We start from the raw sequence: 13,694 nt of genomic DNA, 5'->3' as shown, positions 1-13,694 counted from the left end.
TTATTTGAATGAGTGCTCAGTGATCCTCCCTCAGTTCTGGTTAACAGGGAAACAATATGTGTGTCAGTGTTTGATGATGATACCTTTGAAAAGCCACTTCATCAGCAGCTACAAGGTAAATAGCAAAGGTAGGATGAGTTTTCCAGCTCCAACAAAGTGGGTTGGCAATTACCATAAGTGCAACTTCAGTTCCTGATTTTCAAAATCAGTGCAAAATGCTGTTTACAAAGCTTGATGGAGTCTTTAGCAATTCTTGCTGTGTTATGAAGAACACTGTGGAAAATGATGTCTACGGCCTATTTACACAGTTACAAGATGGGAGAACGTAGGGCAACGTATGAATGAAGTGCTGCTGTGTTTGAATAGGTGTTTGATTGCATGGCAGGATCTGGCCATTTCAGGGCTGTCTGGTGTTTCTCCAGCCCACGCATCCCTCTGGCTCCTGCTGGGTAAGAGCCCAAGGACCTGCCAACACAGCCCACGGCTTCATTCGCTCCGGGCTGTAGCTGTGAGATGTTTGGGGCGTGATGCTGGACACCACTAAGCTGTGCATTAATGCAGAGGCCATGCTAGAAAAATAGATTTGGCTTCCAGCACGGAAATGTTCCCAGCCCCTGAGCTCCAGCAAAGGCTGGTCACCTCCCAGCACCTCCTCTTCCTTGGCAGCTCACCCTGAGGGTGCTGGGGGTAGCGGGGGTGCTGGCTGCCCACCATCGGCTGTGTCGATAGGTGCTGCCAGGCAAATGTGGAACATGGAGACTGTGGGGGAAATGACTTCTGCTGAGAAAGGGTCTTGGAAGGGATAAGGAGGTTTGTGCTGGCAGATTTTGGCACCTGGAAGGAGGACAGAGAGATGGAGCATCTTGCTTCACCTTTCCTCCTTGCCAGTGGTTACTGCTGTTCAGTATTTCTGCCCCCAGAGGAAACCCCCAGGGAGCTCACACGCTGCGGGGGCAGTGGATGCAGGACAGCTGTGGATCTGCAAGTTAAGCAAGTGGGGTTTTCTATGGATGAGGAGAACTGAAGTGCATTTCTTCTCAGTTTTCAGAATCTGGGTGGTGTGTCTGCTTTCAAAAGTTTTGAAACACTGAAAATAAAAAAGTCTTATATAGAGAGGGAGAGCTGTTCACTGGTCTGTGTCTTTTTTTGCACCTCCTTCCTCCTCCAGTTACTTTGGAAAGCTATCGATCTGCTGTAGAAGAAAACCTCTTTCCTCTATTCTGGCAAATCTCTTTGCTTCTTGAATGTCTTGTATGCTTTATGTGCTCATTTTGGTGCTTTTTAGTGGCTATGCTCATCGCTCCTTCTCAAAGTATATGTCACCTTCTCTTTACATTTATCTCCATGCTCTCACTGCCAAGCATCCTTAGTGTAGCTTTTCTATGCGTTGACACAGTCCTTGTGTCTCAGCCATGCTCATCACTTTCTTTCAGTATACTTAATGCTCAAAAGGAAAGAATTTGGGTTTGAGGAGCAAGTTGGCATTAGGAGAATATTCCAGGTCAGAGGATACAATAAAGCAACTAGCTTAATACTGTATGTAGACCTGTGACTGTCATCAACAATGGCAAATCCAGCAGCATACAAGAAAAATAGTTATTTTTTAAACAGGCGTTTATTCACCTTTTTGCAAGGTGACTCATTTGCTTGGGCCATCTGAGAAAGCGTTAAGTGTCTTAATGTTTTAAAAACTCTGGAGGCTTAAAGTCCCTCCAACACTCCTGCACCTTAGTCCCCATTACACAAATGCCAATTTGAATGTTGGTTTAACTTGAATCACTCTGTGATTCTTTGGTTTTCTCACATTTGCCTCTTGCCACACTAAAATTATCTGACTACAGTCAGCGCTTCCCTGCTGCATGGGTCACATCTTTAGTTCCCCTGCCTCCATCCTTTACACCCCAAGTTTTGACCTGAAAATCTATACGCTTCATCCTCACTGCTGCAGCTGGAGCTGTATCGTCTTTCTACACACATGTGCGTGGTCGCGTGTCCCGCTCTCTGCTGCAGCCTGCGCATTGTCCCCAGGGAAGGCTGCTGCCTGCCCACACCAGGCTGGGCTTCCTGCCCCCTTGCACCATGCTCCCCTGCCCAGGGCATCCTCCCCACATCAGAGAGCACCTCCCTCCTCTTGCTGATCATCTCTGAGTGCTCCTGACTTGCTCCTCCTGTGCCCTCAGCTTGGTTTTAGTTGACTTCATGTGGCAAGTCTTTCAGTTTAATGATGCACAGTTGACGTGTGGTGATGGACTCTGAGCTCAGCAAGCAGAAGCACCTCCTGCTTCCAGGGGGCTTGGAAAAGGGCCATGAGACAGGAGATAGGTTGGAGGTGATATTATTTTATTATGGTCCTTTCTCCTCAGGTCTGCAGTGGTTATCAGGTCAGCAGGGGAAGGAAAGTGTGATCCAGTTAATAGGAAATGGACTAGGAAGAGTTGCATTTGCATTTTTTGCATTGAAACGTCCTTCGCAGTTTCTGCCTCCTGTACCGTATTTGTTGTATCTGCTTGAATGGAAAGTTTCCCCAAAAAGAGTTTCTCTCATCTGACATGGGATGGCACCAGCAGCAGCACACCACCTCACACCACAAGGCCTTTGCCCCACCATGTTCCCTTAATTAAGTTAGAATTGGAGGACCCAGCAGTTTGGGTGATAATGACCTTTCCCTAATTCTTCTCTTTGCAATCCACTTTCACCTCCTCTGGAGCACAGTCAGAGGAAGTTTTTCCCCAAGGCACCTCTCCAGCTGCAATGACTTCTAGGAGATATTTTCTCTCCTCCAAGCTGCCAAAGCAGCCCAGGTCCAGCTGATGCCCACGCAGGGCTCCTCTGCAGCTGCACCCTGGGGGAGACCAGTGACCTGGCAGCTGTGGCTGGTGGCAGCAGCGACATCCCCTGAGAGCAAACAGGGTGGTAGCTACACTTCACATCAGGGTGGGGAAAGGTGTCTTCCTCCCCAGCTGCTTGCCCCCAGGGCAGAGCTGGGGGAGCACCACTGGGTGCTCATCAAAGTCCTCTTGCATTTCAGTTCAGAAAACACAAGGGTCTCTGTTTCTGGAATGAGTAATTGCTCCTTAACAAGGAGGCTGGAGTCTCTGCTGTAGTCCTGGAGAAATTACTCAATCCCAGTAAAGATAAAGGAGTGAGGATGGTGAGCAGAAAAAGAAATCTTACAGCTATAGATGAAGCTGTTTTGGGTAAGATGTCATGAGAGCATGATCACGGTCGTTAATCTCTCAAAAAAACCCCAAGAAGGACATGAGGGGATGGGAGGAGGGACGGGTTCCTGAGCTACCAGGTTTCACCTGGGAGGAAAGCAAGTCCTCCTAGCTCGAGGCTTCCAAACCCTAAAAAGCAATCAAAGATCAGGTCAGCTCTCTTGGACCATCTTGAACACATGAGATGAGAGAAACTTGTATTGATTCATGTACAGTCACTGAAAGCTGTTAAGATGGTTTCCCTGGATCGGGTTAAGCTTATTTCCTTCACATTGTGGGTTTTGTGTGTGTGTATGTGGTTGGTTGTTGGTTGGTTTTTGTTTGTCTGTTTTGTCTTGTAATCCAAAAGGAGGTATCAGTGGAAAATTAGGATGTTTCCTTGAGAAGACAGTGAGTCATTAGTAGCTATGTTGAAATAGCTTTATCCATAAATATTGATGAATTATTCACATATTTCATTTTATGGACATTGCAAAGCTAAAAACTCCTTTTCCACTGAGGAAGATGTTGCCTTGGTCATCAGTAATGGGCCCCTGGCCACAGGCTGGGTTGTTGCCCCAGGACCCCCAGCCCTTGTTCCCAGCTGTTCCTGTGATGTTTGGAATTCACTTGGGCTGACTCATTGGGCCACATCTCTGGTGCTGTGTTTGGGGAGCAATGTAAGAAAAAAGATGAAGATGGATCTTTCTCCTATTGTGTCCTCCTGCTATCATTACCCTAAAACCCTGACATAGGGATTTCCTCTGCAGTCACCTCTCTTCAGGCTCATGATGCCTTGCAAGGCTGAGCCCCCCTGGGAAATTCCTCCCACTCCTGTGCCCATCTGGTTGTCACAGAATCACAGAATAGTTGGGGTTGGAAGGGACCTCTGTAGATCATCTAGTCCAATCCCCCTGCTGGAGCAGGAACACCTAGATGAGGTTACACAGGAATGTGTCCAGGCGGGTTTTGAATGTCTCCAGAGTAGGAGACTCCACAACCTTCCTGGGCAGCCTGTTCCAGTGTTCTGGCACCCTCACTGAGAAGAAGTTCCTTTATGTGTTCCTTTATGTGTTTCAGTCTGTGCCCATTGCTCCTCATCCTGTCTTCCTCTGTGCTGTACTGAAAACCCAACTCTTTCCAGGCTCCCTTGGCAGGCTGAGCTCACTGATGTCCCTGTTATGCTCCCGTTTTGTTCCCCGTGATAAGTAACTGCCTTTAACTGAGTTGTACACACCCTGAGCAGGGTTCCTCACTCACACCCACTGGGTAATATTTCTGTTAGACCCATTATTTGCCAGCTTTTCTACAGAGCAGCATCGAAGTCTCAGTTGAGGTGAGGTGGACAACCCCCCACCATCCCTCCTGTATAGACTCCTTACCCTGACAAATGGGGAGACTGGGTGGATTTTACCTGATTTTGCTCTTAACAGATTCACTTAGTAGTATCCCTATTTCTTCTTTGAGACACTGCCTGTGAACATCACTGCAAAATACTGATTTATTAATTTATTTGGCCTCCTTGCACTGAGTTTGCCTGCTGGCCACAGCAGCTCTCCTGGCAGGCTTTCTGCCAGGAGTGTTTGAGAAAGGGTTTATTGTCAACATCCACACTGTTAACAAGTAGCTCCTAGAATTTCTCTTCTGGGGCTGCCTTATTATAGTCTTGCATCTAATTTGCCTAATTTCTGCATTTGATTCCTCCTTTTTGAAGGGTGTCTGTTTGCTTTGAATCACTCCACAGTGGTGCTGTTTAGCCACCTGGGGTATGCATGTATGTATTTTTTTATTTATTGTTGCTACACGTTTACTCTTAACTTCTAATGTAGTGTCTTTGAACAGATCCCAGTGTTGCAGAGTTCTTCAAGAAAAACTTGGGCAGACATCACAGCAGATGGGGCTTTCCTGTTGGGCTCCATATATAGCTTAAAAAGTCAAGTCATGAAGTACCTCAGAGTTGTCCTCGCAACCTGCAAACCCGGCCTCTACAGTCCTGCCTCTGCATGAGTTCACTCGTCTGGCATGTAGCATCCCTCTGTCCTCGTCTGGCAGCAGCAGGTGAGTTAGGGGGCTGCACCTATGGCCTCTGCCCCCTCCTCTGCCAGAAGAAGCTGGCTGGTGTCTCAGAGCAGGAATGGGTGTGCTCACAGATCCAAGTCCACAGCAGGGAAAAGACAGACTTGGTATTCACAGCTTTTCAAGTAATTCTTAAGTTTTGCTTCTGTAATACTGAGAGTCTGTGTTTCTGTCAAATTTATCAACAATCCTTCTCACAAAATCCCATGAAGACAGATGTCCCTGGGGAAGACAGTCTTTTAAAGACTCTGGTCGAGTTAGAACAAGTCTTGGTTGTTTCCATAGCTTTTGGCCTTTTATACTTCCTCCTTGATTTGCTGGTGCTGAGGGGTTAGAGGGTTTTTTTAGGTAAATATATATATTTTTTGGTGGAACCTCAAGTCATATTTGTACTCATGTCCTCCACTCAGAAGCTACTCCTTGCCTGGTAACATTATATTGCTGTACATATAATCCTTCAGTCATGCAAAAGCTGTATTTTTAGAAAGCTCTGCTTGGCTCCTACCTAGGGACATGCAACCATAAAGTTCATCACTGCTTGGCCAGCCCTTCCCTGCTCTCTCTGCAGACAGATGTTCCCTCTTGTCAAGCGGAATAGTCAGTCGGTAACCACAATGCTACTTTTGGGAAAAAAAATAAAGAAAAAAGAAAAATACTCAAACAGCTTAGCTTTGGAAAGCCTTTCTCAAAGCATGTCGATAAAGCAAGTCAATAGCTGCTTGTTAGATTTTCTGGTCACTTTGCTCACAGAATTCAACAAAAGTGCTTCCCACACAGCTTTTTTCGTTCACATCCTTGTAGACACAAAGAGAAACCCCTGTCACTGTTTGTCCCCAGGCAACACAGACATGAGATGGAAAGCCCCTGAGCATCACCCCTGGCCTTGCTCATGGGGGGCTGCTGTGGTCCTTTGGCACCTGGCAGACTTAACCCTGTGCAGCCTTCACGGGTGCCCCGTGGGGTCCCCCTCTCTGGTGGAAGGGGCAGGCAGAGCAAGAAGCACCATGAGTGGAAATGGGAAAGAATAAATAGTTTCCTGAAACCTGGACACCCTTTTCCATCTCTTGGCCACCTGCTGAAGGGATCTCCATTTCCAAACACCAGCGGCGATGCGGTGACTCTCGTCAGGGGCATCTGAAATGGTGACAGGTGGCCTCACTGGGAAAAGAGATGTTTAATCACAGCACTTACTCAAAGTAGCAGCATTCTTCCAGCACCTTTCTCCTCCAGTCCTCAGTCCTTGTGTACCTCAACTGTACACAAATCCCTGCTTTGTTTTGCTAATAGAAATAGTGCAAACTTATATAAGGGCACTTTCTTTTCTCCGTCTCCAGCTTGAAATGGTGAGGGAAAAAAAAAAAAGAGTAAATATTTACAGCTGCTCCAACCAGGGTGGAGCAAAAACTCCAAAGTGAACTTCATTTTTGCTCTTCCTGTGCCAAGAATACAAACAGAGGGAGGTTTTAATCCTTGTGAAAATTCTTCAATTATTCCTAGTGACTTGATTATTTTTTCAGAGCAGGAAAAAACCACTATTTTAAGACATCACTAGAGGAATGAATTTGACAAGCCTCTATTCAACTGAATATTTAAATTTTGAAGGGGGAAAAAAAAATCCTGCATGACTGACAAGTTCCTTTTAAAACACATAATACGCTGAACCTTACCTGACACTTCCGTGGGAGTTAGTCTAAAAAGCTATCTTTACGTGTAATGTAGCAAGTGAACTGTTTAAGACAAGGGTTTGTAGCTATATGCATCCTTGCTGAGTATTACTATAGGACAGCATTCTCATAGCTAAACTGAGGAAGTGTGGTCTGGATGATCGGGTAGTGAGGTGGACTGCGAACTGGCTGAAGGGAAGAAGCCAGAGAGTCGTGGTCAGTGGGGCAGAGTCCAATTGGAGGCCTGTATCTAGTGGAGTGATTCAAGGGTCAGTACTGGGGCCTGTATTATTCAATATATTCATCAATCACTTGGATGTGGGACTAGAGTGTACTATCAGCAAGTTTGCTGATGACACCAAGCTGGGAGGAGTGGCTGACACGCCAGAAGGCTGTGCTGCCATCCAGTGAGACCAGGACAGGCTGGAGAGTTGGGCGGGGAGAAATTTAATGAAATATAACAAAGGAAAATGTAGAGTCTTGCATCTGGGTAGGAACAACCCCAGGTCCCAGTATAAGTTGGGGAATGACCTATTAGAGAGCAGTCTAGGGGAGAGGGACCTGTGGGTCCTGGTGGACAGCAGGATGACCATGAGCCAGCACTGTGCCCTTGTGGCCAGGAGGGCCAATGGCATCCTGGGGTGTATTAGAAGGGGGTGGTTAGTAGGTCCAGAGAGGTTCTCCTTCCCCTCCACTCTGCCCTGGTGAGACCACATCTGGAATATTGTGTCCAGTTCTGGGGCCCTCATTTCAAGAAGGACAGGGAACTGCTGGAGAGAGTCCAGTGCAGGGCAACAAAGATGATGAAGGGAGTGGAGCATCTCCCTTATGAGGAAAGGCTGAGGGAGCTGGGTCTCTTTAGTTTGGAGAAGAGGAGACTGAGGGGTGACCTTATTAATGCTTACAAATATACAAAGGGTGAGTGTCACAAGGATAGAGCCAGGCTCTTCTCAGTGACAACCAATGGTAGGACAAGGGGTAATGGGTTCAAACTGGAACACAAGATGTTCCACTTAAATTTGAGAAAAAAAACTTCTTCTCAGTGAGGGTGCCAGAGCACTGGAACAGGCTGCCCAGGGAGGTTGTGGAGTCTCCTTCCCTGGAGACATTCAAAACCCGCCTGGACACATTCCTGTGTAGCCTCATCTAGGTGTTCCTGCTCCAGCAGGGGGATTGGACTAGGTGATCTTTCAAGGTCCCTTCCATTCCCTAGCATTCTATGATTCTATGATGATTCTATGACTGTAAAGCCTGACAAACTTGTCCTCTTAAAGCTCCATGTCCCCAGGGGAGTGGCTGATGTGTTCTTGTTCTTTCAAACACCAGAAAAGTTTGGACTAACTATTGCCATTTATACTCTAAGTTGTGAGGAACAGAGCTTTGTCTTAAAAAAAGCCCACTAATCCCAGGCAGTTGATCCTTAAAGAGGTGAGGGGCTTGGACTTTGAGAGGTGCTACATGAGGAGCCAGTAGAGGTGAAGGATGATGTCTGGCTCCTGCAGGTCGTCATTATCCTTTTCCCATTTAGGAAACATTTGCCTTCTTGTTCCTCCCAAAGGTTAGGAGAGGGCTGGGGATGGTCTAGCCAGCCCCATCCCAGGCTGGTGGCAGAGAGAGGTGAGAAACTCAGTGGTGGGATGTTGATGGCCCTTGGGGCAGGAGTAAGGAGTGCCAACAGCAGTGGGGGCAAATTTACAGTGCAGGCAGCATTCTTCAGCTCCAGCTGGAGATCTGTGAAGAATGGGAAGCTTCCTCTCATTGCTCCAGAGCAAAAATGAAAAAACGAGCAAGTAAAACTATGCCAGAAGCACAGGGTTTCTTTTTTCAATTAGAAAAATTCTTACTGCTGCTGCTCCTTCCCTTCTGGTGGGTAATGCACAGATGGGTAATCCCACTATTTTCTTTTCTGGATTCAGCCAACAAACAGCCACCTCTAACATTTCATCTTTCAGGAGGTCTTGTCTCCATGCGAGATGTGCGTACCACAGCTTTTAAGGGCTCATCACACGTGGTAGAGGTAACTAAGATGAAGAGGTCTTGCCACCTCAAAGTCCACTCTCTGCATGGGGAAGGATCTCCGGTGGTCTCAGGGTCAGCCTCCTTCCCAGTACAATGCCATGTGCAGCCACACTGTTCTTCCTTCAGTTGTCCCAGTGGTGGAGAGCCTGCAGCTCCTATATCCATTTCTGTGCTATTCTTACTGTGATGCAACCAGCCCACTACCACATAAGCTCGCACTCCTGTCCACCACTGAAATGCTGAACAGCTTATCCCCATCCTTTTATTGCTTTTTAAAAATTGTTCGAAGATTTTTACCAGGTGTCCTTCCCTAGCTTTCCCTCTGTCCTTTCCTCTCTCTTCATTTTTCCAGACCCCAGGGTCCAGAAAAATCCTCACCCTTCCTTGGGGGTCTTTTGTCAATTGTTCAAGTCTTCCTTGAGGACCAGTGCTAAAAACTCACCAACACCCTCCAGCCAAGACCATCCTCATACAGAGGAGAGCAGATGAGCCTGGCTGTTTTTTCTAATCTGTAAGGAAGAAACTGTGCACACCTCTCCCAACCATCCAATGGTCTTGCCATGAGTAGCTATTTTAATTTAATTTTCCTTTCCCTGAAATTAGTCTTTGTTTCTTTTTAATTTCAGGATGGCTACCAAGCTCCTTTCAGCACTGAATTAGAGAAATAGATGGTACAGTAGCAGCTAGACTCACCTGTGAATCAAATTAATGTGTCTTGGTGAACCAATTCAGAATATTGTGGTGCTGGCTGTTATGATTTTGTAACATCTCGTAACATTGAATATTTTTGTTAAAGCTCTACTTTCAAGATAATGGGAAAAACTGAGGCTTAACTTAGGAAGAATTAGGAATCAAGTATCTAGAGCAGCTGACTGTAGAGAGTAATTGGCAAATGAGATCCAAGTGCATCATGAAGTCTCAGAAAACCAGAAGCCAAATACAAACAACTGTTGCTAGCTGAGCTTGCTGGAAAGATGCATGAAATCTGTTGATCTGGCTGTTCCTGTGGATGGAGCTGTTGAGCACTGATCCTAAATTCTCCAAAACGTCACAAAGTTTTCTGGACAGCCCCTTGTAGTAAGCTAGTGGAGCGTGTGTATGCGTGTGTGTGCAAAGTGGGGCAATAAATTATCACCCACAGAAGCTATGGAGTGGGAAACCTGGACCTCCAATCCACCCAGGACTGATCATAACAGAAGTATCCCTGATAGAAAGTTGTGGGGTGCCCTGCATGTTACCAGACACCTTGACTTCAAATACCTGTGTGGGTTTTCCTGGTAAAACACACAACACCACCTTCCCTTTGGACATGCAACGTCCCTGTCATGGGCGCTGGTTGGGAGGTGTTAGAACGTGTGAAGGCGCCGGCTGAGGATGGTATGTAGGGGAGTGGTGAACTACGCTGGGTGAAATTGTGGCTGTCACTTGCTAAGGGCTGCCCCCACGCAGCCCTCATTCCCTGATTCACAACAGTGTTAAAATACACTGCTAGACAAAATATGGCAAAAAATACAGCTTTACAAACTTCTTGACATGAAAACTTTAAAATGTGTGGCACCTGATAAACAGCTGGACACAGAGGCAAACTACCAACAAATAAAGGAAGCTCTGAGGCTGACTGTGAGACTGGTGGAAGACTTCTCCTGCCATCCTTGTCCTGCTGTGGAAACATTTAAGTTGTTACCAGAAACAGTTTGCAAAGGCTCACACAAAGCCACCATCAGAAATAACTTGAACACAGAGAGGAAGTAATTGCTTGAGAGTTCTTTTGGGAAGGATTAGGTTTAAAATAATTGCCATTTATAAATTAATTTCACATCCTTTTGGAGCTTGGCCTACTAGCATTTCATGGCTTGACTGGAGCTGGCAGAGAGGGTGGGCACTAATTCCAGGGCCTGACTGCCAAGAAAAAGGAAAACATTAAGAGAAAAAATTGGCAATGAAAAAAAAAAGCCAGGGAAATATAGGGAAATGAGATTTAGTTTAGGAAAATTATTGTTCTCTGAGCCATGGACTGATTTTATGGCTGGCTTATTAGTTGCAGTCTTGCATGAGCCTGGCCTTTGTAATCGATGTCTGAAGAGAAACTGGTGGTGAACACAGCTCCCAACACTTTAGTAGTTTTTAAATCCATGATTCTGTTATTTTTAATCATTTTGTTGGGTTTTTTCTTTTAATTCATATCAAAATCTATTGAAAGCAGTGGGGAGACTCTTCTCAGCTTCAACAACTTTGAATCAACCTGTGTAAAAATAGATGCAATGTGCTTCAAGACTTCTGCTGCAGTCTTGCCAACTGAGTCCAGTAGCAGTGGAAGACCATGGTTCTTCCATTTTTACACTCAGCATTTTAGGATCATGATTACAGCCCACATTAGGATCAGGGCTCAGCGAAAGCCCATGTGACACCTCTCAGCACTTTTGCCTGATGCCAGATTAGACCTGAGAGATCTGGGTTTGCTGCTGCTGTTCTCTCAGGTGCTGATCACATCCATCCCCTCTGCATTTCCCTGGGCTGGTTTGACAGCAGAGAGATGCTCTGCTGCCCAGGAGACATTTTGCACTGAGCTGTGCAGTGGATGAAAGGCTCATTTGCCAAAGGAAAATGTGTGTGGTGAAAAAACACCAAAAGCCCAGGACACCTGGGAGAGCAGGAGAGGAGTGAGTGCACTGTGGAGCCCAGTTGCAAAGGCTGCTCCTCCTTTCAAGGCAAGTCAAGCCATGGCAAAACCAAAGAACCTGGAATCAGAGGCCAGCCTGACTCACGGAGCAGCTGTGAGGACCTCTCTGCAGACGTGTGGCTTGTGAATCATCTCTGCTGGAGCGGACCAGGCCAGCTCTTCATCTTAGTGCTTTTGGGGCATTTTGCAGTGTGTGTTTTTAGTTAGGACCATGCGAAGAAGGCTGCACTGCGAGGACACTGGCAGCCCAGGGTGGGCAGCACCTCACCACTGATACCAGTGGGATCGGTGGTGAACCAGGAGCTCCTCCAGCCCCATGTGAGGCAGCCAACACTTGGCACCGTAGTGGGGACTGGCTGGAGAGGAAGGGGCCCAGGGATAACACCCGGCTACCAGGTAAAATCACAGACCAAGAGGTCGGAGATGCAGACATGTTCAAGAAAAACTGTTGAAAACAGATTGTTAGTCAGCCTTGTGGATCGCAGAGAAGGACATGTTTTTCTCATTGGAAGAGAGCCATGATGTAGAAATAGACTGAAATCAGGAAAGAGGGCTGCAGCCATAGCTTAGGCTGTATATTTAAACATTTTTGCTGTTGAACCATCTGGGCCTGGAGCTAAATTTACCTACAAATTATTTTCAGTGTTTCTAATTCTTGAGAGGTGAAAGGTGCATTTGATACTTTATGCCAGGAGGAGAGGCAAAATTAATGTCCTGGGGCAGATTTTCCCGGTGTGATACGTGTGTGTGGCTTTGGGTGCCTAATCTGTCTGCAAAACCTGCCTTGAACCCCAGGACGGGTGCTTTGTGTGCACGGAGCCCCTCCACAGCCAACATAAAATCTTGACTTGCATTCCTGCTCTGGGTAACTCCTGTACAATGATAAAAAATGCAAATGCGCTCATACCTTTTTCTGCTTTTATGCTCTTACTGATTTAGTTTTTGAATCGCGGCTAAAGGAAGACTGTTTCTGTGATTAAAATACTTATGGGAGATCCAGAAAGTCTAGTTTCTGACTCAGCTCAGTGAAATTTGCTCTGTGACTCCCATGCACCTGGATCTCAGGAGAAAGCCCCAAACCCAGGTGAGGCCTGTCGGTCCCCTAGACATCAAGGAAGGTTTGGTGTGGACCTCTGATGCCTCACAGGGAGAACACGGGACAGGGACTGACAGGTGCTGGGTGGGAAAGTTGTGTTTTGCAAATGTGCAATTTTTGCCACCTTCCCCCACAAAATGAGGCACCTGCAACTAGTCCCAGGGTGAACAGCACTGCAGAGAAAGAGTACACCACACCAAATTTTAGGTGCCTGAGTGGCTCCTTGGGGACTGGCTTACTGATTCCTCCTTTGAAAGGCAAACTGATGAGGATGGCTGCACTTCTTGCGGGTCAGGACTTAGATGTCCCAGCTCTCAAGGGTGCCCCAGCATGTACACTGGAGTACTGAGTCTTCAGCAAGTCTCACTGGGTTCAGGGTAAGCAAATCTCTCATCCTCTGCCTGTGTTGTTTCTCCTCTTAAGGTAATTTACTCATTTAAATGGCCCTGTGAAAATGGTTCCTTCTGTTTTCTTTAGAGAGAAAAGTGTGGAAGTATCTACTGGACAATCACATCCCAGAGTTGGGTTTTTTCTGATCTTAAAACAAGAACCTTTGTTACTGTCCAATTGCTGCCTGTCAACTTGGGAAAGACTAAAAGTAATTATATTTGGGGATTAGAGAACTTGAGCCTCAAGAGACACAGGGCCTTTCAGCTTTTTAATGCTGTCCAATGCGTTTTTCTCTTCTGTGTGCCATAAAAGCAATAAAATTTAAATATTTTATAAAAGTGATCTGTGAGGGGTGATGGTACGGAACTGATCTTGTGGTTCAGTTTATCTATGATGTAAAAATCCCCACAAGGAAAGTCATAAATGCTTCCATCCATTCCACATTATATTTGTACCATCTCAATCAGAAAGACTTTCTTGGTAATAATGCTCTTCTATCTAGCTAGTTCTGAGCATGCTCCCTCAGAGACTCTTTTTAACAGATAGCGTGGAAAACTCCTCCAAGGCCAAAA

Source organism: Columba livia, chromosome 1 (assembly GCF_036013475.1).
Source record: "Columba livia isolate bColLiv1 breed racing homer chromosome 1, bColLiv1.pat.W.v2, whole genome shotgun sequence".
Lineage (NCBI taxonomy): Eukaryota > Metazoa > Chordata > Aves > Columbiformes > Columbidae > Columba > Columba livia.
This window is presented reverse-complemented; position numbering follows the sequence as displayed.